The sequence below is a fragment of the Channa argus genome, chromosome 17, assembly GCF_033026475.1.
Source record: "Channa argus isolate prfri chromosome 17, Channa argus male v1.0, whole genome shotgun sequence".
Taxonomy (NCBI): Eukaryota; Metazoa; Chordata; class Actinopteri; order Anabantiformes; family Channidae; genus Channa; species Channa argus.
Genome location: NC_090213.1, coordinates 13,239,082 through 13,266,500, shown reverse-complemented (window position 1 = coordinate 13,266,500; position 27,419 = coordinate 13,239,082). Strand labels below are relative to the sequence as shown.

Here is a 27,419-nt window from a genome sequence, read left to right as displayed (position 1 = left end):
AGTGAATCCTTTTGAGTTGTGGTTGTTCGGCTTTGTGATATTTAATAGTTTGAGGCTCATTTTTGATTTGAACCGATGCAAAATGAATGTGCTTATTAAAAGGCTGACCTATTAATCATTTTCAAATCTAAACCAGAGATATTACTGTAAATTGCAAGCCTGCAAGTCACGCTGCAGTTAAATAAAATTGTTTTTTTTCTGCTCCAGATCCTTAACAATCAAAGGCGCATAAACATCTGTTTTCACAGCCAGGGCACATTATCCTAAACTCCACAAGGACCTGTGGAAGAAGTCAGTGCAAGTAGAAACAAGCAAGTCGCCAAGTAGATATTCATGCTTTAGCTTTGGTAATGATAGCCAAAGTGAAAAATATAACAGAAATAAACAAAAAAATCTAACAAAAAAAATCACTTCCAGTGCAACTCCAGCCTCCAGTGAGTGAGCTAGTCAGCCTAGCAGAGTGGCTATATATCACTCAGTATGAACCCATATCTTAACACTACTGGGACATTGCATGATCGATAGTCAAATTTCTAGATAAAGATGTGAAGCCTCACAACAAGACATACTGGATAAGCAGTAGCATGCCCTCTGGTGGATGCAGTAGCCAGATTGTAACACAAGAGCTTCTTTGTATAGTGGAGGAGAGAATGAACTTTAAAACTAATCGCACTAAATTTCCATCAACGTGTTGCTATCAGAGTTAGCTTAATATATTTGAAGTATTGGGAAGTAAAAACTTGGTATTAGATCTTGGCTTGGTATTACCTTAGTCATATTCAATCATAACAATCATGAAATATCCTAAGGGTTTAAATAAACTTAGAAAGTTAAACTATATAACATCTCATACTCATTGGAAAAGGAAATGTCTCAATAATGAGTCAGTGGTAAAATATACTAGAGAATTTCTGTGGAAACCCTTAAATACTACACCCTGAAATCTGAATTTTAAAAAATGTATTAAAAACAAGATGTCATGGAACACAATCATTTAGGAGTGAATGGAGAGGCAAGAATGGGATAAAGAATTTAGATGAATTTTAGTAACCCCTGTTACAACGGGATGAGCACCAAATAAAAAAAGCAGATGATAAACCATCACCCTTAAAGAGATATATAGCAGCATATTTTTTTTACCATGTTCCATTTAAAATTGGTAAAGCTAAATAAAATGTGCAAGCAATGTCATTATTGTCCATATAGAATATTATTGTGTTATTACCACAGACTTTTGTCTTCTTGTGTTGGAATGTACCAATACATTTATTAAATAGCTCTTACAAAAAAGTCATTTCTTACTTTTTACTGCCTGATTGAATATGATCTTTGTATGTGTGTCAAAGTGGCTATGTATAGTAGAGTTAAACTGTCAGGTGTTGTTGACAGAACTTCCAGTTTTTACCCCTTCTAATTTCTTCCTCTGGATTTTTTTTTTTTCTTGTTCTTTCTCTTTATTTAACCCAGGGCCTGTATGTTTTTAACCATCTGTATTTTAGTTTTACATGCTTCTGTCACTCTATTTTCAAAAAGGTTAACATTTACAACTTTCAACCCACTGAATGCCAAAGCGTAGCCATCTCTCTTTTTTTTTTTTAGCTCTCAAAGCATCCATCTATTCATAAATTAGCTTCTGATTTATGCTGGAACATACTGTGCACAAACCAACAAAATATCTGGGGGAACTTTCTTCTGTAGGGCACATTCACAGCCATCCACCTGGGACGAACCATTTTCCACATGAATTTTGGAGCACTACATGGCTTTAAAATATTTTGGGAAATACTGCTTTCCAAAACATTCTGCTACAGTATAAAGGGACTACATTTTTCACACAGCGATCCTATAACTGGATTAGGTATAAAGTCTAAATTGTCTGCACATTTACAAACATGTCCAACACTGGAAGACACAGATGCACATGAATTGATCATTGTTATCACCACTGGCTGAGATCTGGGTGATTTCTGATGATGTATGAGAGGAATAGTGCAGACGGGAATAACTCAATCAAGATGTGTTCTGGAGTCCAGCCTCTTTTTCAGCACGTGCAGCCAGGAAATTACAGTCTTAGGCAGATTTGGCTCACAATATGTATGTATATATACTTAGTTTTCTCAGTGGTTTCTCTCTATATATCTCTTGATATCTTAGCTGTACAGTGATAAATTTATCCATCCATCATGTTAGATAGCTATCCTCATAAGAGTTGCGGTGTCCAACTGCAGGTGAACGGTCGCGTGTACCCTGGACACAATGACAATTCTCTCAAAGAGTAGCATGCTAAAGCAGGGCTAAATAACTGTAATTTTATGTAAGGTTAATCACAGTAGATTATATAATTCCCCAAAACAATTATCCAATAAACAAGCAAATCCATGGTCCTATAATTAGTCCTCCTGCTCTAACTTCAGTTTCTCCAACTGCATCTAATTGCTCTTCTCTTTCACAGTTTCTGTGCAATCTGGATAAGGGGCTGTCCCATTAGAGTCTTTTCATATGGTTTTAATTCAAAAGGCATATGCATCAGGCTGAGATTTAACTGGCTTTTTTCAGTAGCTGATCCCTCTCTGTCTATAGAGGCTCACAAGATCTGGCATTAGGTCACAGCCTGTGCCATTTTGAGAATAACTGGGCTTTTTTTACTGCTTCCCATAAAAACAGGATTTGAGCTCCACACATATATATGTAGTCTAAACGTGCACACACACAATGTTGTGTCCTCATTTGGCCTCTTTGTCAGGGAAACCCCGCCCCTGCAGTGTGTGGCCAGTCCTGAGGGGCCCCATGCTGAAAGTAGCTCAACACTTGACTGATGATGGAAAACCAATATTCATGTTATAATGTTACACACACTTTTTTGCCTCTTTTTTTCTCTCTAATTCATTTTCCCCTCCCTTTTGTTTTCTTATTCACAGTATTATCCTTTCCTTCTCTCAACGCAAAACCTTTTTCATCCATCATCATCTTTCAGTGTTTCTCTTCTGTATTTTGTCTCATTTATATCCACATGCCAAATGTCTCTTTACACTTTTATGTCTGCATATAGACACATATAGACACATGCACATGCACATTTTTTCACTATAATTATATATGCTTGGTTGGCTGAGCATGCAGTAATGTCCTTTTACTATTAAGTGTTTCTGCATTTGGATTGCTTGGCAAAAAAAATGTCTTCATTGTCACTTCTGGTAAAAGGCTCCTGCAGGATCAGTTAATAATTGCAGCAAGTTAAATATGAACCACAGTTTCTGAGAAGCAAAGATGAGATATAAAATGAAAAAATCTGATAAAGGCTTTTTAGTATAAGAGATACCAGTAAATATTACATCTGGCATTTTTTTGACAGTCCACATTTAGTTTTAGTAAAAAGTGTTTTCTGTATGATATATAAATGACGGAGTCCTTAATTATTTACAATATGATAAATAAGGCAGTGACACATCCTTACTTACATCTATCTGATAATTATGAGTAATAATATTAGAGCAAAGATTATGTACATTAATTGTGTAATTCTAAGGGAATGCTATTGACCAGGGATGACATTCATTGTGACATTTTTCACAACATGCAACTAGAGCAACATTTCAGGGATGTTCACACCTCATCATTAGGACAATATAACAGTAAGAACTGGACGGCTGGATTTTATTTATTTTTTATTTGTTTTCCTGTTTTAACAATTTTTTAACAAGCAGTATTAACAATGTGGGTGTCGCTTGTAATTTCTTTAAATGCTGAACTTTAGCTAAAGTGAGCTTAAACGGGTTGTAAGATTATACCATAGACATGACCACAGTCACAATACAAAATGAGATCCCAAGGTGGTACCTCTGTGGGGGGGTGGGGGTTCTATGGGGCGGGGCTACTTGGCTCATTTTCTTCTTCTCACCTTTTGAAATCTGAGTCTCGGCTCTAAGCTGCACTCTCTGTTAATAAGGAATGGCATTCTTTGTCCAGACTTCAGCCATATCGTAACCTATGCAGTGAACCAAAAAAACTGTTGTTTCATGCACTTAATGAAATCTGGGCTTATATAATCAATAATAAAACAACTGCAGGATATTACAGTTATTTTGCTAACAATGTGAGAGCATTTTGAAGACTGGTTTTAAAAATGTTCTCTACAATTTATGAGGTGTTTTTTCTGTTCTCATCTGTTATTATATTCTCTGTAACCCAGTGATGATGTCAACATAGTTCACAGGACACTTAATTACACCAGAAACACATCAGCATTTGGACAACAGTAACCCTGTGACCAAGATCCGTCTGTAAAAGTCCACTATTTCTTCAACTACCTTTATATTAACAGTTTCTTTACATGCTATAAAAACACAGTTTCACGGTCCTCATTATCCATTTTATGGCCTCTTACATACTGAGGAATTCTTGATGTGGACCGTACGGTGGTCTGTGCTGGGTAAAGTATGATAATATTTTGAGAAAATATTTTTCTTCTTTGACTAAAGCTACCTGGAAGAAGTTAAACTTTGTTCACTGACTTGGCATTGTGACAAGAAATCTGATCCTTTTTTGTCACTGGCACACAGTGGAGCCACTTGTTTTGAGTGTGTATTGCTGCACAAAACAGTCACTGAAACAGTTGTAGTGTTACAAGAAGACTGAAGTATAGCCAGTAGAGAAAGTCTGCCACTGTGGTGTGGAAGGACTCATGGTGAGGCACTTCCAGCACAATGTGGTCACTAATTATATTTACAGCTGGTTCAGGACCAGCTCTGCCAAGTCAGTCCATAATGGGGACATAGGCTACACTGCCAATTTAAATGTAATTGAGCTGTCCTATTTTGGCTGATTTTGTTCCAATAAATCTTTCACTCCCACTTAGTGAAGGAACAATATAAATAACGAGTAACCAATTAAAAAGCTCCAAATTTCATTTAAAGACATAACACTATCTTGGTAGCACTTTATGGCAAAGCCGTTACTTTTGTTATGTGCTACAATAACTGGAACTACAAGATGAACAATTTAATAAATGCCAGATAAGACAGACACATTTTAAAGACTCACAGGTAATTCCATTGTCAGTTGTCTCACTTTTTTTCACTTAATACAGTTACTGTATTAATGATTTATGGTTTACTTTACTGACTATGTATCACCATCTGGAACTTAAAGAGGTTGTGTATCTCACACCCCTGGTTTGTTTTTATGTCAAATATTTTGATGACCCTTTGTCAGGTTTATCTTCAGATATACAGAAGTCAAGTCAAGACAAATTTTGTTTCTGTGGGCCAGCATCACAGATCACAAATTTGCCCCATGTGGGTTTGCAAACTATACTGGTTACAGGAGACAGGCTACGTTCTGCTTTTCATTACAGATACACTTGTAATGTTCCTTACAGATAAATGTTGCTTTTCTTAACAAATAGAAAGCCAGTTGCTTTACAAATGTCTTAATATTTATTTTGCGAGTTTTTCAGTGAAATGTGGAGATCTGAATGACTGCTCTCAGGTACCAGCTGGAATTTGCAGCTGTGACTATCTCCTGGACATTACAGTCCATCAACAGCATCCTCACTGTCTAGCAAATTTGATATCTGTTGTAAACTGAGATATTAGAGTAAAGATTTTAAACATGATATGCTCTTATATTAGTACTGTATGTAGTATGGAATTGGAACAAGATAAGTTCTAGGTAGGCACTGCAGGTATAGCAGTCAGTAGTTAATCCGTTTACCTTCCCCAGAGAGTTCAAAGCCTCTCAGTACTGTCACGTTCTGTTAATGATAATCTGCACTGGATGCACTGCCAAAGGGCTGACCCACTGCCTGCGACCCTGCTGCAGCTGAGGTTAGAGTCTGACGTCATTCAGTGACCTGTGCCAATGTGCTGCCCTGAGATCATTACCACCATGAACCTGGATTTAAAATGCCAATGACCTCTGATAACATTTTAAAAATGCAGGTTTGGCAGTCATTTAGTGTACCCGGATCAGCCACAACACTGATGGTCTTAACAATGTCATGAAGGACAAGGTTCAGCATGGTCACTCTGACCAGTCTGCAGCTACATAGCCCCATAAGCAACACAATGTGATACACTCTGTGCAGAGCTGGAAGCAAAAAACTACTGTACTATTAACTATTGTGCTTGAAAAAGACTTCAAGTACTTTTACTCAAGTACTAAGCAGATTATCTACAGTACTCCACTAATAAAACAACATTTTTAAACAGTTTTGAAAATGGTAATTATGGCAAAACATGTTCAGTAATTGATAGAAAATAAGCATTACAAAATCACTGTTGGTAAAGATGAAGCTGTTTTTAAAACCAATTAATGTGCTGACAGGTGGTCAGCACATACTGATATATCAGCATTTAATAGTTTATAATATTTATTTATCATCTGAATTTCTGTGAATGCTTATTGTTTTCATGTTTACATATTATTTGCTCATTTTAGCTAGACTAGCAGATGATGAAAGAAAGCAGCCATTCACTGTTCTGTGTGCTGCTGTTAATGATGGACAGCCTGGCCAAAACTAAAAACAGAGAGATCACAGTTTCATTTGTTCACCATTGTTGTAGTTTTGGTGGATTTTGGAAGTGGACCAAGGAGTAGCATCAAATTTCTTAATTCTTGCCCATTTTTGTGCATGTGCACTTTGTTATCAGTTAATCAGGAAAATTTAAATACCCTCCCTCTCACTGTTCTGATCCGCTTTGCCCGGCACACTCTGCTATTCTTTGTTACAAAATTACAGAAAATGAGAATCCTCCAAAAATTACTATTAGGCAGAAATAATTGACTAGTCTCTAATTGGTTAGAAAGGTGAGCCTTGTTAAAAAAGGTGTAGAAGTAAATATGTGTGCACTGCTACAGAGAGAGAGAGAAACAAAGATGTTTTTATATTAACATAATATATAATGCACATTTAGTTAGTTCAAATGTTGTTTTATTGGAAATTACATAGGGTAAACTTAAATCAATTTATTTAGAGCAAAGCAAACCTTTGCACTTTTGTTATTATTTGATCATAACTTTACATACACTCCATGATCAGCTTTCTTACTTCTGATGATTAAGGAACTTTTGTAATAGCTGAAAAAAAATTAAGTGTAAGGGTGATAATATGGGTAATGGTTAGCGCAAAAAACATGAGAGCAGAACCACCAAGGCTGGAGACTTAGCAATACTGGAAAAGCATATGGGAATAGGAAGCATCACATATCATCAATGCCCAGTGGCAGACCAGAGAAACCTTCATGGACAAGGTCCAGTAACTCACACTGGCAGACATCCAAGTCAGGGTCTCAAGTATGAAGAGCTTGACAGCACCACACCCTAACATGATCCACAACATATGATTAAAGAAACTAACTTCATGACCACCTGGTAAAACCAGCTATTAATGAATGGAACGCACCCTGAATGGTTAACTGAAGGCTGGCCAACCCTGATCCTGAAGGACCCCCAGAAGGGAGCAGTTCTATCCAACTACTGCCCAATAACCCACATCATGGGAGCTCCTGTCAGGCATCATAGTGGCTAAGATGAGTAGGCACATGAATCAATACACGAGCAAGACCCAGGAAGGAATTGGAAGCAACAATGGAGGAGCCAAGCAACAGCTACTTGTAGATACTAAATCAGTCACACCAGACATACTGTACCAACCTGTGCAATGAATGGATTGACTACAAGAGGAAGAGGAGGAAGAACAGGAAGGCTCATGGAAGGACAAACCCCTGCATGTTATGTACCACCAGCAGATGAAAGTGCTTGATATAGAAAAATCCTACCAGTGTCTGGACAAAGCTGGACTGAAAGACAGCACAAAGGCACTAATCCTGCTAGCACAGGAACAGGCTCTAAGTACAAGATCATGAGGGGAAGGGGTCAACCAAAGATCAATCAAACATACCCCTGAGACACTCTAGCACATAACAGCAGAGTGTAAGATGCTAGCAGACATGGGATACACCTTCGTAGGTGGTTAAAAAATACCAAGTTAAGACCCTGTGCGACTTTCAGATACTGACTGAAAAACTGTTATTGGCCAAACAACCGGACATAGTAGTATTGGACAAACAGAAGCACAAGGTTGTAGTGATAGATTTAGCAATCCCGAATGATAGCAACAAGTGTTTCTTCTGGAAGAACGAACACAAGAATCTTGAGAAACATCAAGGGCTGAAAGAAGAATTCGTGGAAGGTGAGTTATAGAATGGTGAAATATATAATGGAAAATGTATCAAGTTATCTGAGCTAGATGTGTGTATATTTACTGCTCTGGCTACAGCTACAGAAGTCACTGGTAAAAGATCCAAGTTTTAAAGCCTGCATTAGACAATTTTCCCAAAATAGAGATTAGTTCTGGATTGTTGAAATGAGCAGAACAAAAATCCCCCAGCTTTCCTTGAATAATTTGACATTACAGTCCTTTCAGTATTTAACTTATCCACTGCAACGTACCTCAGCCTGCATTTGCACGTGGCTTGCAAGATTTCTTATGCACATTATGACTATGCACAAAATGTTCATATATTGTTACTGCATATTCTTAACCTAGATTCTTATTCAACAAATTCAAGTTGAGAGCCAAAAATACAAAAGCTCAATGAAGGATTATAGTATGGAAGCAGGGTTAGTATATAATCTTTCTTTGGTCCCTCTGTTTCCTGTTCAGATGTGCAAATCTATCTGGGTTTTCTTAAAAAAGACCCAGCCTGTTATGTAATCATGCTTTTCAGTTGTAATTGACCAACACAGACTGCTTATATTGCTGGTTTTACATACAAGTTTAAAGAAAGTCTTTGCTGTCTGTGGTCTGTGATGTCATTTTAAAGATTTGTATTTAATCAGACATCATTAGGGTTTTGTCTTTGAATTGATAAAAATGACTTAACTTGTTTATTTTCTAGTCAGGCTTTATAGTTGTTTTTTTTTTTATAGTTCCCAGGTGTCTTAAGGGCTATTGGAATTTCCACAAAAAATTAAAATTTAGTCTATCACTGCTCATAAAAGTCAAAGTGGGACAGACAGAAGACAGAAGAGTGTATGTATGTATGATTGTTCATGTGTGTTTGTTGTGTATACAGATGTTTGCTGCATATTTTCTATCCTGTCACTGGTGTCTGACCCTACTTTACCATAACCCTCACCTACATACTGTAAATCTGTCTAGTAATATTTAATGACAGACTAAATGCAGCTAATTGCTCATCTCGAATAGACCATATATAACTGACAATTTCCTGACCAGTTAACCAGATCCTCTGTTATGGTTAGTGTGATTGTGGTTGGGAACAAACATGGTTAGCATTTTTAGGGGGAAATGAGTTTAGTGGATTCTATTTTGCAAAAAAGATGTTAAAAAGAACTATGTCTACTTAGGAGATTCACGTCTACTGAGCAACATTTGGATAGGGATTTGTGGAAGTATGCTTTACTATGTAATATACCTTCTTTTGTAGAGATTAAATTGAAAACAAGCACAGTGAGTTAATATAAAATTTACAGGAACCGGGAATCTTTTCCTTCTATTTGCAGTTTACTGTATATGCTGGTTAAGCTAAAATAAGCTAAATGGCCATAGCTTCATATCTGTGGACAGGTATGAGAATCAATCATTTGTTCTAATTCTCTGCAAGAAAGTAAGTACTTTCCAAAATGTGATACTGGTCCTTTACCACAAAGCCATGTGGCCATTTTTGTTACCACACTAATTAGGGACAGAGATGATGTAAAACTATGAAAATAATTGTACCATGTTTTGCTCTGAAAAACTGAAGTACGTCTTCAAAATGTTTTCATATGTTGCAGGACTATTAATGCTTAGCAGCTGAAGATATAAATGTGCCCTAAACAATTCTTAACTCAGATAAGAGATTTGTTCAAAAAGCAGTAAATGTAAACTATGTTTCCTTGGAGAAACATAGTTTACCCTTGGATTTGCCTGCTGAGATGTTTTCAAAATAAGACATAGACAATCATGTCCCAAGAAGTTTATAATTGAAAAGCAAAAATAGTAATGCAGTTCAAATGTTCATCAAAGAGTTTCCGAAACCAGAATGTACTATTTCATTTAAATGTGTCACACACCGTTAGAACATTTGCTCCTACAACTTTGACGCATAAATAAACTGTTGTCTGTCTAAATTTCTGTTCAAACTTTTTGAGACTTAAAACATTTCTGTTGCACACACTCACTCCTGTTGTCAATGCACTAGCCAATACCTCTCCTGATGGAATATTGATTAGGCATTGGACCTCAGGAAGACACAGCTGTTGGTCCTGTTGTGAAACAGACATTTTTGCTTGTGAATGTAGGAAAAAAGTAAAACCAAATTTTAACAGATTGACAGTCTGAATAATATGCTGCATTTTAAAATGTGTTTTAATTCCATGTTTTTTGTTCTAAATTGTGATTGTGTAAAATGCCATAGCATATTACAATATTTACAATGTTAATACATGTAAAAGGGAGATAGTTTGTAGATGGGGATATTTCCTCCCTGCCGTGAAATTTTACAAATACCAAGACTCAGATGACCTCACTGGCGACACAAAATGTCCTTAAGGTCTCGATTCAAAACACCAAGGACACAGTTGTTACAGAGGAGGACACAAAACCTCATGCCCACATACCGAAGTGCACAGACAAACATGCACGCCACCCAGACACCCCTTGAAGTCTCCTCTGAGATGAATCATCCGTGGTCTGATGTGGTTAATTGCGACCAGTGTTTCCGTGTTTGCTCGCAATCCGCCCTCACAGCCACATGGGATTTGATAGGTTGAGGAGCTGCATTTAGCTGAGTCATCACAAAATTTCCTTCATTCCCACGATTTTTTCCTGTTGTTGCTGACTCAATGAAAGAAGGCATCCATCTCTACTGAAACAATGCAGTTACACTTGTAATTATTCAACCTTAGAACATAATAGCACATCCAACTGACCCAGCAGCTGCAATACTCGGGCATACTTTGCAAATATGATCTGGATACAGAGATATGGTAACGTCAATTCTTCACAACTCTACATTTTTATTATTTTCAGGTTTACACTTGACAGACATTGACTCAAATGACATCAGCTTAAGGCAACTTATAAAAGTTCACAAAGCTTCTTTTCGAGTTACAAAAGGGTTTATAAGGTTGGTAAAGGTACTGGATGTAATAACATGAAACAGGACTTTACTCCCGCTAGGGTTAAACAGTGTTTAAAATTTACAAATCACAGCAGCAAAACAACCCCCCCCCCCCCCCCCAAATACACACACATGCACACATAGAGCCTTTGCTAACATATGACTGAATGCATTGCAGGCATCTGCTATCCCTGAAATTCCTTTATTCTTTCTGATAATTTAGCAGACTATCGAGGTATGTAGAACTATTGCACTAAGCAAATATGTCTGAGGACTGTGATTTTTAAACCAACAATCTTGAACCTGTGGCAGTTTTTCACTTGTTTAATCATCAAATATGCATTTTCAAAACCCATTAAAAGATCCTTACTAGAGATTGCTCTGTTCTTTGTTTAATCAGTCAGTGAACTGTTTAGACAGGAAGCAGTTTGGGGTTTGTTACAACTATTTAGTGAAGAATATGTGGAAAGTTTTCTACTTAGCATGACGTGCAGATTAAAAGATAGAACATTACAATCAGCATCCTTTTAACATCAATTGGTTGGATAACCACTTTAAGTGTGAACCTCACATCCTAATGCCTCATATTCCATAGTATGTCTGCATCTTTGATTAAAAATTCACACAGGGATACAGGTCCAGACTCTTCCAGTAACACTAGGACATGTGCTGAGCCACATCAATCACTCATGTCTAAATAAGAACCAGATGAAGTGCACTAAACAAATTAAACAGCTTAGAACATCAGAAGATCTGGTATTCTATGTAGATATTTTATGTTGTGGTGAAATGGCTCACCAACGTAGCCCGAACTCACAATCTGTGGTGGTTCATAGTGTATGGCCTACCTAAGGCAACCATTCTGCCTTTGGATGTGTCAGTTTTGCTTACACTAATAAGAGTAACCAGGACTAAAATGATTTTGGCTCCAGCAACAAAAATGTGAAACAAGCAATTAAAGCAATTCTGTTATGGTGTTTTGTCTTCCATCCTCAATTTATCTCACAGATAATAAGAACTGTTTTCCAGGATTTTCGTCAAAGCAAGGAACAAAGGTTCACTGAGACAGTAAAATATGTCTGTTGTACTGACAGATGACAACGCAAATTGTGACCATGTGCTAAAGGAAGGTTGCTATATTTTTATGGCCTTTCACACCAGCTATGTGTTATTTATAATTTTGTCAGTGCAGAACACATAGGAAAAGAAAATGAAAAATGAATATGGAAATGTATGACTGAGAATACTAATACTTTTATCTCCTTTTTATCTGTACAACACAAATCATTGTTTACAGGGGTCTGAATGCTTACTACTGTCACTGTAAATTAATCTTTGTTTTTTAACTTTTACTGGGCTTCTGTTTTGTTTGTGATGTTACATAAACAAAAAGTACACAGCTGGATTCATCCATACATAGTATTCTAAACTATAATTTTCATCACAACACAGGATTTATTATTTGCAGTGTTGTCAAGTCTTTGCGAAAGGAACATGGTTTAGCGATAACAGAGCCTTTATGTTTCAGATGGTGCACTTAAAAAAAATGTCTCTGCCTTTTGATCTGTTTTTATGAATGGTGGTATCATCTCTGGGAGGTAAAAACTGCTTGTATATATCATCCCTCTCTGATAACGTCTTCTTCTGTCCCTTTTGCTGTTGGTCAGTAATCAGTTAACTTACAACAGGAGCTCAATTTCCTTCTCTTTCCATCTTTTTGAATTCCCTTTCTGTTATTTTTCCTTTTTCCCAATTTTGGACTGAATCTCTGCTTAAAGTTTTCCATGGCAGTAACCACAAAAAGACACACATACTTAACAAACCCACTACAGCCTGCAGCTTTTCACTGGTGTGTATTATCTGTGTATCTGTGCTTTCGGTCCTTGACCTTAAAAGAACTTCTTGCTGTTGCATCTTAGCATGTCTGGGAATTATTGTTGAGTAGTAGGGCCACAGCCACTACTGACTTCACAACTGACTTCTATCCTCTTTTTGAAATGACATATAGACATAGATAAACAAAACTGCTAGGTGGAGAGAAACAGAACAGTGGAAAAAAAACTAACACAAATACATAATTTCAGGCATTGTGTTTCTTTAATACAACTGTGCTTTCATGTACACATGAGTTCAATAATAAACAAGTAATGAAATCTGTGATAAATGCAACTGCACAACACATCCAAAACTAAGTATCTGCTTGTTGCTAATCCCTGAGGGCTGACAATAACCGAACAAAATCCCAACAAAATATATAATTCTTTATGTGATAAGACTTAAAATAATAATCATGTCTACAAGGAAGCTTTCATCTAAAGCTAGAAAGGAAACCAAACTCTCAAACACAGCTGCATCCATTTTCAGATATCTGCACCATATTGTTTCCCTCTATAAGTTCAGTCTGTCTCACCCAGAATTACCTTTGTCCTCACCATCACCCTCTCTCTATTTCTCTGTCCTTCTAAATTACTTTGTCCCCCTTTCTCTCTCTCACTCTCCTCAGATGTCTGCTCACCAGCTGCGCTCAGATGGCTGAGAGGAGCAGACGACATTGGTTTTTACAGAGCATGCACACACACAGCCACCCATGCAGACATGCACGCAAACATACTTGCACAGAATGACCTGCTACAACTGGGGTCCAGGACATTTGTTCCAGAGTTTAAATATTTCTCTCAGTTCTCATTTTTCTTTACATTACACTTTCTATGACCACATCAATATGAAACAGATGCCCCTTACACAAGTGACTGCAGACAAACATGGGTTATGGTCAGAGAAGGTCAGGAATTTGGCTCTTTCTCTGCTGTAATCTGATTAGTGCCTCTTTTTATTTTTTGGGACTAATATGAAAGTGATTAGACTGCAGCTTGTGGCCCAGAGAAAGAGTTTGTGGTGCAAACGAGGCTGATTAATAACCATTATTAACTTTTGTTTCACATTTATTTATTTTTTCAGAATTAAGTATAAATTATTGCAAAGAATATAAGAAGACATGCTTATTTCTGTTTTTTGATGCATCCTTAGCCATATAAAGCTGTGTTTCAGCTTTAATCATCTGATGATATAGGAGTTTCCCCACAACCTCCTTCCTTTTATCTAAAGCCCTTTTTGACAGAGATTTTACTAGATTGCCATTAAAACTACAATAAGTAATTGGTATCATTTGTTTGTAGTATAATGTTTTAAAAGTGATCTCAACAGTCAAAGCTTTTTGTGAAGTCTGAGTCATTAAACACTGGAAGCAGCGAGAGATTCACTTTTAGGAGTTTGTAAGTGAGGCTCACCCTTCTAAGCAATCATTACATTTTAGCAATTTCTGCTTGATTTTTAACATTTACAACATTCTTATTTAAGGTGATTTGATGATAACTAATACTGTGCACAACACCTTGGAGAATAGCTGACAGTAGATAAGCACAGTGGACCAGGGAGAGGGAGGGCTGAGCAGACTGGATTGAGGTTGCACATTGTAGCTTTAAGTGCTATTTCTTTAAGAAGCACTTCTTATTGACACTAAACTCTGAAAGGCCAGTGGAATACTCCTCTCTTTTTGTTTGCACAGCTGTTGGCATCCAGTGGTAATGTGATGTACAATAAAACATGATATACAGTATAATTTTTTATTTATTTTTTGTCCTTTCGGCTTATCCCGTGAGTTCAGGGTCGCCACAGTGGATCGTTGTCCGCATGTTGATTTGGCTGCAGTTTTTACGCCGGATGCCCTTCCTGACGCAACCCTCCCCAATTTCTACCGAGCTTGGACCAGCTGGGGATGGCTGGGGATAAATCGTCTTCAGATTTTTCAGAACTCAGCAGCGACACTTTTACCTGGAACCAGTAGAAGATCCCACATCGCACCGGATTTATATTCTCTTCACAGGTTACCAATCAAATTTAGAATTGATTTTAAAATTTTGGTGCTCATTTATAGAGCCCTTCATGGCAACGCTTCTGAGTACATTTCTGACTTGTTGACCCCTTATGGCTCCTAGAGAGCATTGAGGTCATCAGGTCAAAATCTGCTCGTGGTCCCTAAAACCCATTTTAAAACTCGGCGGGGATCTTTTTTCAGTCTGTGGAACACACTGCCCCTGACTCTGCGTGTGGCTGACTCTGCTGATTTTTTTAAAAAGCAACTGAAGACAGTCTTCTCCAGACAAGCTTTTAGCTGACTGGGCTCTTATGGTTGCATCTTTGTAGTTATATTTTAATTTATATTTGAAGTTTTATTGTCTGTAATATTTTCTCTTTTTTACATTTTGTGATTTTACTTACTTACCGTAAGGGCTTCAGTGTCTTGCCCAGAGACACTTTGACATATAGCCAGGACTGGGGATTGAACCACTGACCTCCGTGGACAACTGCCTTACCAAGTTAGCTATAGCCGGCCCACATATACAGTATAATTTGCAGGTTAGAAATAAAATCATTTACACAAAGCAATAGTGGCAGAAGAACAGAGTACTGTGCTTTTTGCACATTTGAAATGTGATTCAGACATAAACAAAGTTGTTCAACCCCCCCGGGCCACTGTTATTCATTTTCCTTCCTTACTGGAAGTTAGGGTTTGTGAAGAGAAGTACAATTAGTAAAACCAGTCACAGTACAAAATGTTACCACGTAAAAAACTTGTTTGACAGCTATATGGCTGCTTTTGTTTTTTTGTAAAAAGCCATGAAGGACATCTCTAACTTTAAGAAAATCATTACATTTGTGTGAAATTAATAATAATTATTCAAAACTAGTCTGTATATCACTCGGCAGATTTCTTCTAATGTATTTTATCACTTCCATGGGTGGATCTACGAATTATTTATTAGGGGGTAAATGGGGCAGGTATCCTTCATTAGGTTCAAATGTGATTGTGATTTAAATGAACTCAGTCACTAGGCCTGTACAATTGCAATGATGAATTTTTTGTAAATAAGTTTATTGTGTGTGTGCGTGCGTGTGTTGGGGAGGTGGGCAAGAGTAAAGGAGGGGTTGAAGGGGCAGAGGGCAAGCTGAAAGTGGGGTCATGGAGCGGATAGATGGAACAGGTTTCAGAGGATGTAAAAGTCTCTGGGCCTCATAAGTAAACATAGTTCTAGCATGAGCTGGGAGAGTACTTCGAAATGTGTGTATATGAATGTGTCCCTGCACATCAGGATTGCTTTCCCATAATATTCCAGTCCAGATCCTCGTGACCATCACTGTGAATTTCCCAACTTTGACATAATAAATAATCAGTCCACATCATCAATCTGCACATGAGAGAGAGAGCTCCAGACATGAACAAAATGTTTGTTCAGCTCTACAGTTTTTGCTGACACTTGAGTTTTTTCTTCACACCCTCCTATCAGTAGCCTGCCTCAGTTTCTTTTACCCTCACCACTGTCCTATGACCTCAGAGCCCTTGCTGGGGTCATTCGAAAGCCCACACTGAAAAGCCATAAATCTGTTGTTAGATACACAAGCAGATCAGTGAGTTCAGCTTCAAGACTTCAACCTTTGCTGGAATTGGACCACTAGATTTTAAAGTGTCTATCAGCTTGTGGGAAACAGAGAGAAGCTTGTCAACTAGAGAGAGAAGGAAAAAATAAATGACAACTTGTGTTTTGAAAAGGCTTTGGTGAAAAGATGTGCACTAAATTATCTCACTCTTAATAAAAGCCAGTACTCCCTCAATTTGAATTCAGAATTACTGATAAACTCTTTGAACTTTCAATAGATGAACTTTTATGACAATTTATATGTAGCCGATTATCACATACACAAAATGTCACCCTAAACTTTAAAGACTCACGTCATCAATATTTTTAGACTTTTAAAGACAATTAAAAACTTTATGGCTATCATAAAAGTAGGACAGTTGTTCATTCAGTGTGTGGGACTGGCAGAGGTTGGGTACTGTACATGGATGGAGAAGCTGAGATGATGAGATGTTTCCCAGCCTCCTAGACAGCAAAAGGGTTCAACTTCTAAAGAATTCTAAAACAACATTTCTGTTGTTTGGAGGAGAACTGACTGAGGAAGCAAATGCAAGGAGAGAAACACTGGAGTAAGTTGTTCAAAGCTTGCAGTGGGGTGTTTTGAAAATTTTCATATGCGTTGTGTAAGCAAAAACTAAATACCCCCACAACAAACAAATCATTTTGAATTTGCACATCAGTTTCAGCTTCAGGCCAGTTGTTTTTTGACATTTACCTTCCAACAAGAATGAACCACCAAACATAGTTTCCTCTCTGCACACCAAGCAAGCCAATTTTCAGAAGGGAACACTTGATGAGCGCAGTAAACACATACAGCTCTTTCTCTGTGAGCCATTCATGCCACATGTTTAAATATAAAAAAAAGAAAGAAAAACTAACCCCAAACAAAACAAAGCAAAAAATAACTTCTCTGTAGATCCCCAAACTGCCCTTGATTAGCCATAACCACCCATTAAATGACAGCGAGCAGAAAGCAAGCGAAAAATGGAAACACCAAATGACTAAAATATAGGAGGAAAGTGGGGGGAAAAAATCGTAAAAAGGGGAAAACGTTGGACTAAATGAGAGAAAAAAAAGATAGATTAAACCTTACAGTTTGTGTAATTGTTCCTATTTTTGTTTGTTTTGTTTTCTTTTGGTTGAAATGCAAACACGTTGGTGACCTCAGTTTTCAGGCCAAGGCTAAAAGGAAGTCATCTGACCGATGCTGCCATCGCAGAGTTACTTGACTGGATTAAAATACACATTGCTATACAATTAGTTGCTCTTTTTTTTAAAGATTTTGCGTTTGCAAAAGCTCTGCAAACAACCACCTACATCTGTTTTCCAAACTTTGCCAGGAGCAAAACTGAATGCAGGCAAACATCTGATGAGACAATTGGAAAAAGACGTACATTTTGTTCGAACTGGTAATGGTTGGATTGGAATCACTGGTTTGGCTGATGGGTCAATCAGGGATTGTTGATATTGGCACTCTAAACTTCTGAAACAAATTAACAGCCTAAGAAACTTGAATATAGACTTGTTACAGAAATTGTTTTTGAATGATGTCAACCTGAAAATGAAAGGGGGGTAAAAAAGGTACTGATTTCAAATTCTAGGTATGAAAATAAGGGTCTTAGCCATGCTCTGCACAGCCCTGCAGCTATTAGTCATTGATAAATCGACTATAATAAATTACAAAACATACAAATTACGCAAGAAACTGTAAAAATTCTTTGATTGGTTAGACAGGTGAGCCTCGATGAAATATATTTGAATGTGAATATCTCTGCCTTGCGTCTAATGAAAAAAAAGGTTACTTACTGTAACTTTAACTTAGGTTTTGTCAGCTCACTATGTCAGTGGATGCAAATGTGTTCAAGTGTTTGCGAGACTGCACATCTGTTACCTTTAGGCGCATTCTGGAAGATGCATTACTCTGCAGAAACATAATGTCAATCATTTCTGAAACTTCCAATGGCAGCAAGAAGCATTTTTTTCATCAGGAATGTATACCAGTAATCTCGTGGCCAAAAAAGCACATCAGATGTTTTATTAGGTTAGAAAAAGTTACAGTTTCCTGTAAGAGAAAAAATTTCCTGGTCTTTGGTAAACACTAGCATACGGTACATGGAAAGCAGCAGCGTTCATGACCATGTCTGTGTGTGATTGTGAGCCGTGTGTGCTCATGTTGCTCCTGGTACACGTGCATCCTCTCGGGCATGTTTGCACAGCAAACTAAGCGATTATCTTAAGTCCATGATAATGTTCCTAAGTTAAGTTTTAAAAAGAACTCTATTTGTAAACACGGTGCTCAGGTATTCAGCATATTTCATATTTTCATATGTGTTTGTTTTCTGCTGACTCGTGTTCATCCTTTCTGGCTTTTCTTTCTCCACTTTATGTTCCCCTCCGCTAATGCACCAACAAAATCTCTTCATCACCTGCACAGTGGAAAGCTGTCACCTGACAAACAGCACTGGTCTAATTAAGAATTTTTTAAATCTTGGTTTAGCGTATTAGTATGCTAACATCCAGCACTAAGTACAAATTACAACGGAAGCTAATGGGCTTTGCAGGTAATTGCAGATAATAAATCGAAGAATAAGACAAAAATTTAGCCCTGATAAAAGTGATGGGAAGCACAGTGATGGAGTGGTTAACACGGTTAAGATAATGGATGGATAAGATTGCTAGATGAAAAAGCAACTCATCACTCATCAAATTTCACTGTAATACTAGTTGGGACATTTCACTAAAACTAAAAATTACAACCTTGAGTTACCATTTATTCCTCTGGGGAACATGAATGTCATCTCAACATTTTCTGGCAGTTCGTCCAATAGTTGTTGAGACACTGCTGTCTAAAATAAAGCTGAGGACTGAGTGACCAACCAACAGAAAAACGAGTTGCAAAATGGTTGAGTGTACAAAACAGTGTGACTGATGCCAGAAAACATCATTCAAAATGAATTTCTTTTGACTATAACCATGATCTTTCCTTTACTTTTACGAAGAAGACTTTGTTCCCAGACCAAAACCCTAATCACATGGGTGGCAGTTAATAAAATGCTAATCGGTCATTGAGGTCGATGGTCAGTGGGTCGTATTGGATAGCACTATCAAATGATGTCATCTTAGTTTCCTGGCATCCTTTGTTGGTCCTGACACATTTTTTACTAGATCTGTTTCTACTCATTTGGCGATTTACGGATACATGAGTAATTTACGTAGCTCGATATAAGGAATGAAAAAAGTAAAACTATTCACAAGTGTCAAATTCTCCACAGCATCCATCCAAAATGCCCTTAAACATTACATGAACATGTAAACCTGCATGTCTGGGTTTAAATTTTAGACTCTAAGGACTTGTTTGTCAAGCACATACTGTACAAGTTTCAATCGGTAATAGGCAAAACAATATTGAATGTCCCTGCTATCTGTATATCTGTGTTATTAACATGCCAATTGGAAATGTCATAGTATCACTACAGCAGCTTTAATGAAAAATGATCAGCCACGTCAAACAGTGGAGCTTCGGATAAGTTTGTTTGGGTTTTCTCTGGCGGGGAACATTGCTGTGAAAGTGGATCCAACAAACCCAGAGTCTGCAGACTTAGCACAGTCTGCTTGTGTTTTTCTGACCAGCAGCACGAATAATGCATAACTGCTTGAAACATTTGCCCTGGTTGCTGTTTGGAGCCAAGCTGTTGTGACTAACATGGTTTCTGTGATTAATTACACAAAAGCCCTTCAACACAGAGAATATAGCCAATAAAACATTTCCACTTGTAAAAGCATTTTCTCCTACAAAGAGGCAGAAACTATTTCAAAGAGCCTTCAGGAAGTGATAACCCATATTACCAATGTCATACAGTGTTATAGATGTGATGATATATGATGCTATAAAGCTGCATACTAAGTATTTCTTTAGGCCAGTTATAACTTTCTGTTATCCTGTGTTGGGGCAAACCTATACTTAACCACATACAGGTGTGTTTTGGGCAACAGCAGCAAGCTGGCAGGTGTGTTTGCTATTGCAATGTGATAATGACTATCATTACAGCCCAGGTAAGAACAGGCATGCTGGCAGGAGGCTGGGAGGAGATGAGAGGAAAGCAGTAACGCTTTTAAAGGGATGTGAGCACCCAACAGTTCTACGCCCAACACACACAGCCACAAACACACATTAATACAGTGAGACACATAGAAAGCCGTGAGAAAGCGATGCACAAACAAAAACTCACACAAATTAGCACCTTGCTGATTTAAATTTAGCTCCAAATGAAGGCTTCAGAGGGTATCAGGCCTAAATAAATGCCCATTACAGATTGCTGTTATTTTATTGATGGAGTAAAGGGCAAGTTAGGGTTTTAGACTACAATTATATATGTCATGATATGCTAAAAATCACTTCAGTTCTATTAAATGTGTTCTGAAATGTGAACCAAATATTAACGTGTTCATGTATTGCAGTATTTTGCCATTTAAAATCCATGTAAAACAGCAGAAATATGAGTTTTACATGTTTGACATGGATTAACATCCTAAACCAAAACGTGTGATGGCAAATCCCTGAACAGCAACGCACGCACACACAGATCCAGGTAACTATAGTTAGAAAAAGCAAACTGACATTTTCTCAGGCTTGTTCACACTTTCTGCTGCCTCACCATCTGGAGTAGATCCATCACAGCTTTTCAGTACCTCCTTGGGTGCTGTAAACAGGAACCTGCAGCTGTATGCACATGTGCATAGACAAACGAAAACACACAGCTTTCAATCATTATAGTTGTGAGTGCGTCAGTGACGGTGCTACAGTATTGTTCTAACTCCAAACCAAAATTTTACTACATGACTTTGTTTAATGCTTGAGCCTATTCTAATTCTATAATTCAACCTTAATAGCTTTTACCATAAACAGTGTAACGTGAGAAGAAGCAAAAGGTCATTATGTTGCCCTGCTTTGTATGATTTCAATCACTTTTTTTTTTTTAATAAATGCAAGTGTACTGCTCCAAGGAAAGCATTATTTTTTGCTTTAATGACCTGACTCTAGCAAGATAAATTATACAGTGTGATAAGCACTGGCTGCACTGTTGAGAACAGCCCGTTTCATATCATTATTTGAGGTAATGATATTAAATGTGACAAAATAAAAACAAGGTAATGATGATGATAATGGTGGTGATTTTAACACTGATTAACCTTGTATGTGTATTTTAAGTATTATTACTGACTCTTTGCACTTTCGACATCTTATCTTTGTGATTTCTTTGGCAGCAATGTTTCCACAGTCATCAATTCCTTAATCGGTAATACAACTGATGCTACACAGCATAACTCCATAACTCAATAACGCAATTTAAGGGTTTGTCCAATTTATTTTCTATACGCTGTCATTTCTTCTCTCCTCACTATAGTTATGTGCTTGGAAAGTACTACTTTAGTGGGAATGTGTTGGTCAAGTGAATGTGTTTAAGTTTGTGTGTGTGTGTGTGTGTGTGTGCATCTCAGCAATATACAGTGACAGGGATCTTCTTTTGCAGGAAAGCAGAGTAAAGCCCCTTAATTCAAATTTTTAAATAAATTCAGCTTTATTTATATGGAACCAATTGACAACATGGTTATTTCAAGACACTTCACATAATTAAGTGAAGACTATACAGATACTGTATGTACAGGAAACAGAACAAATCCTCCTTGAGGAAGCCCTAGGCAACAGTGGAGAGGAAAAACTCCCTTTAATGGAAGAAACCTCCAGCAGAACCAGGCTCAGGGTGGGCGTCCATCTGCCTTGACCGGTTGGGGTGAGTGGAACGTGAAGAGCAGCAGTCTAAGTCTATAGCAGCATCACTAAGTGCAAGTTCAGAGCAACAAGGCCAGCTCTAAATAATTATCAGAAAGGAAGGGTTTAAGCCAAGTCTTAAAAGTACTGAAGTAGTTCTACTTTAGATTTTATCAGAAGCCAGTGTAGAGAAAGTAGTGAAGGACAAATATGAGAAATCTTGCCAATACCAGTCAGCATTCTTGCTCGAGCATTTTGAATAATTTGAAGGACTTTTTTGGAGTTAATAGGATATCCCAAAAGTAGGCAATTACAGAACTACTAGTTGTTCCGCATCACTTTGAGACATGATGCTCCTAATTTTGGCAATATTTCGCCGGTGGAAAAAAGCTGTTTTAGAAATTTGCTTTATGTGCAAGCATTAAAGCACATGGTCAAAAATAACTCCAAAGTTTCTTGCAGTAGTACTGGAGGCCAGAACTATGCCATCTAAAGTAAATAAATGGTTACACAGCATATTTCTCAAAGTTTTAGGTCCAAACGCAATGACTAAGTAGAAAATTATAGGACATCCACGCCTTACAGGCATAATTGATGTTTGACTTATTGATTCGTATCTTCTGGTTTTATAGATAAATACGAAACCAGATGATACAGACATCTGGTTTATTGAAGAATTGTATATGTAACAACAATTGTATAATTGTAACATAAATTGTTTCTAATTGTAACAACAAATATAAAATATCTGTAAGGCTTCAGCAGTCATTGATAGATAACTGGACCTTAATGCACTTTTATTTTTTATTTTTTTTGTCATTTCAGCTTATCTCGAGAGTTCAGGCTCACCACAGCGGATCATTTTCAACATGTTGATTACGCCGGATGCCCTTCCTGACAAAACCCTCCCCAATTTCTACCGGGCTTGGACCGACACTGCACAGCTGGGGAGGGGAATGGGCTGTTGGCGGTTCAGTGTCTTGCCCAGAGACACTTTGACATATAGCCGAGACCGGGGATCGAGCCACGAGGTTCGTGGATGACTGCTTTTACCACCTGAGCTACAGCCGACCTCACTTTAATGCACATTAATGACTTCATTAATGGTTAATAACTTAGGTGATTTCTTAACAGTTAATCAGTGGATGATATTTATCTGTCAAGTGCTTAATTTTGTGAACAAATACCCAAAAAACAACCTGAAAACACATAAACCATTAGTTTATCGTACTTAATCTTATGCTAATCTAAGATAATAAACTTTATAATAAACTTTATTCCAAGTTCAAATACACTAATGGAAACATGACTGAATTGAGAATTCATCTTAATTGAAATTGTGGCATCTGCTTATCCAGTATGTATATATGCAAACACACAGATACATGTGAGACATTGCAGATCTGTTTATGTGTTTATTACTAAGTGGCTTCCTGTTCCTTTTGAGGAACCACGGCACTCATATCCACTGCTGTGTGTCAGTCTCTCCCCTTCTGTTAGAGGCTGGTTTCTGCAAAACAACAAGTATTCCAGCCTTGGCTCTGGTCCTGCTGGCCAAACTATTTACACTAACAGGAAAAACATTAAAGATTAGGGATGAATCTGATTTAGTGCCCCAGCCAGTTGTTTGGCATCTGATATCATGGAAAACTCCCTTGGTGGTTAGTTTGTTCCTCAAGTATAAATTATTACTATTATGTTGCCTAATAATCAAGAGGATCAAGTTTTGCATGTCTGCTACTCATAATCCCTGAAAGCAACATCGTCCACAGATGTCTCACGCTGAAAACTAGACACTTACTTAGGTTTTTCTGTAACACAAATACACAGACAGCCCAACAACACAAACAGACATACATGCCCACACACACTCTTTTTCCTTTCTATCTGCTGCTCTCTTTGTCACACACACATGCTCATTGTTGTTTCTCACAGTCATGTCTGGCTGTTGTTTGAGTTACTCTGTGATCTCTGACCCTGGCTGGGCTGAGCTGGATGGACTCTTGGTCCATGTTGCTGTTCCAACTGGTTCATCTCCAACATAATCCTGCTGGACCTGAGGGTGTTTGTTTGCATGTCTTGATCTACACTTTCTCAACAATTCTCTTTGAAAATTAAAGGGTGTGAACATTTCCTGTGTCGCTCTGTGGTCCAAAAATGTAATTATGTCTAATGCCCTTCTTATAATTTAATTTTGTGTAGTTTAATTCGACTTTTAATACTTTTTTTGTTTGTTTGTTTACTTGCCTGCTATTTACTCTTTTTTATGTCTTTTTTAAAAATAGGAGTTAAAATAAATTAAGGTGTCTTCGTGAATTTTTTGTCAGCAACACACCCATAATTCCAGTGTTTTACAAGTTGCAAACTGACCTTTTGGTGTTATTTATTTCCACACAAACACAAATCATTTGAAACCTTTTGTTTATGAAAATACGCAGTGTCTTCATTAAAACAATACATAATCAAATTACACTACACTAAACTACTTTGCAATACTCAGCTAATTAATGTGATTTAACAGAAGTGTAGCATATGGTTCTTTTTAAACAAAAACAGAATAATTAGTTATTTTGTCCTGTTTTCACTGAGCTTCCTTTTTGGTCTACTTAACCTGTTTTTCACTTCACATCTCCTTCGACACAAAGACGCCACCATTTGGTAGATTACAGATAGGCTGTGCGTTGGCCCATACAAATGGGATTGTTTCCTTCAGGAAAGCCTCTTTTCTGAGCACTTGCAATTTAATTGATGCTTTAATTTTAAATGTACTGCAATCCTTATAAATAATTTCTTAGCTTCTTAAATGAATTCTTTGGCACAAAGTGGATTTCTATCATGGCGCATGTCTGTCTTTGCAATTGAAACAAATGCCTGAAAAGCTAAAATAAATCAATTATAGACAGATATAATGATATAATGATAAATATAACATCCTCCTGGACTATAAGCAATAACTAAATCTGTCAACACTTCTTTGAAAATATAAATCACAGAGGCATCTTTGTTCTTCATGTTTGTTTGATGGCTTTTCTTAAAGTCATAGCTGTGGTGTTTTGTTAAACAGTCTCATCTTTAAAAAAGATCTATAGCTTGAGTTTACAGATGTGGGATTCCCATCGGTTCTTCCTCACATTCCCAAAATTTTGACTAAAGACACTCAATGTGGGTTACAACTCTTTAAAAAAAATGTTTGACATTTTGGAAAATAACACTTTAGCTTTCTTACAGTTAAAAAGACTGACACATGACTTATCTTAGCAGGGGAAAACAACTAGCCATCCTCTGTCCAAAACTAACAAAATCCACCAACCAGCCTGTTTAGCGCTCATAAACAATGGCCCATAAAACTTGATATACAAATGACTGAGTTTTAGCCAAAAGATACAGAACCAAACAGCTGGGACTTTATGAGCTCCCTTTACCGCTGTTTATTCTAAGCTAACAGCCTACAGTTCTACACAAATATTTTCTTTGGATTCATAAAAAACCCTGTTAGTCAATAAATAGAATGTAGGAGGCCACAGACACATACCTGTATTAACAGATTTGTAATTTTAGGCTGTGCATCACCATGTGGCAGGAAAATTAAAGGCTGAAAATGATGATGCAGTTCTTTTTTTTTTCACAGAATTTGCCAGTCAGTGTCTCCCTCTGACAGCATTAATGACACACTTCCTCAGCTCACTTGTCGATACTCTGCATTGCTTTAAGTCGCAAATGGTAACACACTTCTTGAGCTGTGATAGGTTAGAGCTTTTCCTCGTTGTGCAACACGCAACACCTCAATCCAAGTTTTCAGTTCCCTTTAAGCCATAAATAAGGAAGTTGACAGAATCATTTTTTTTTTCCTTTCCAAAGAAAAAGCAGATGGGTGAGTTATGTGTTACAGTAATATAGGAGGCAAGTCTCTCTGCAGTATGCACTGACGCGCACTGAACACATGCTTATGGAGGGAGGCTAATCAGCTTTTTGCAGATGGGCTAATGTCCTTACAGTGGCTGAGAGGGGGGTCCTACATTTAGGATTCACTCTCTCTTGCTTAAAGGTCTTATTCTTCTTTCCATAGCTCATCTTACTCAATTAAAATTCAATTAGTTAAAAAGTTAAATTTTATTAAAAATTGGCAGAGCTGAAGCTAGATTTGTTAAGACAAAAAACAGAGAGCATTTAGTAGATGCCGCGTATGTTAAGTGACACAGCGATAACACAGATCAGATGGAAGAGACAACACAGCTGTGCATGTTAGAAACTTATAAAAATGCGTTTCAGTCAAAGAAACTAAGGTACAGATCTGCTGTAGAAGCGAGGCAAAGGTGGAGTAATAAAGATGAAAGAGAACCTTAGGAAAATATTTTTTTCTCAAACTCAGCAGGGAAAGTGACATCTGGAGGCTGAAGCCTTTGGGCATTAGAGCAGTGCAGACCTGGAGTTAATCTACACAGTCAGTTGCAATATCTCACTGGAGGACAAGGTCCCGCCGGTAGTAAGGTTTGTGCATATGCATGATCTACCTGCGGTTGCGAGTGCACCTCCAGGTAAAGAGACCTGGCAAACTGTGCGATGACGATCGCTGACAGTTGTTGATGCTCATCTGTGACGTCTCTTGCAGGGGAAATCCGTCACGTTCAGCTGTCACTTGCTGGCAGCAACAGTCGTGCCTGCTGTGATTGTGTGGGCACCTCACGACATTGACCTGATGAAGAGATTATCTCTGTTAGTCAAAGCTTGGGCACCAAATCTAAATCTCTGAGCTGTTTAGTTACTGTGGTTGATTGTGTATGTGATCACTGTTAGAGATAGAGACTGTGAAGTGATACAGCAGTTCTCCACCAATCCCACAGTTTTTAGTTTGATCCCCGGCTCCTCCAGTCCCATGTTGAAGTGTCCTTGAGCAAGACACTGAACTTAGTTGCTCGTAGTTAGTGTTGGCCAGCTGCATAGCAGCTCCCCCATCTGTGTGTGTGATTGTGAATGTGAATGGGTGAATGAGAAGCAGTGTAATGTGCTTTGATAGGTATATACCATTTATCACTGAGATTAAAAAAG

At 37.6% G+C, this 27,419-nt stretch overlaps 1 long non-coding RNA gene across 1 annotated transcript in view; it reads left to right on the top strand.

The window, feature by feature from the left end:
* LOC137102583 (uncharacterized) overlaps positions 1-27,327 on the top strand; it is a 29,428-nt gene extending 2,101 nt beyond the window's left edge. The window contains exon 3 of the long non-coding RNA XR_010911244.1: positions 23,199-27,327. This is a non-coding gene — a long non-coding RNA (uncharacterized lncRNA). The remainder of the gene's footprint in view (positions 1-23,198) is intronic.
* The last annotated feature ends 92 nt before the right edge of the window (positions 27,328-27,419 follow it).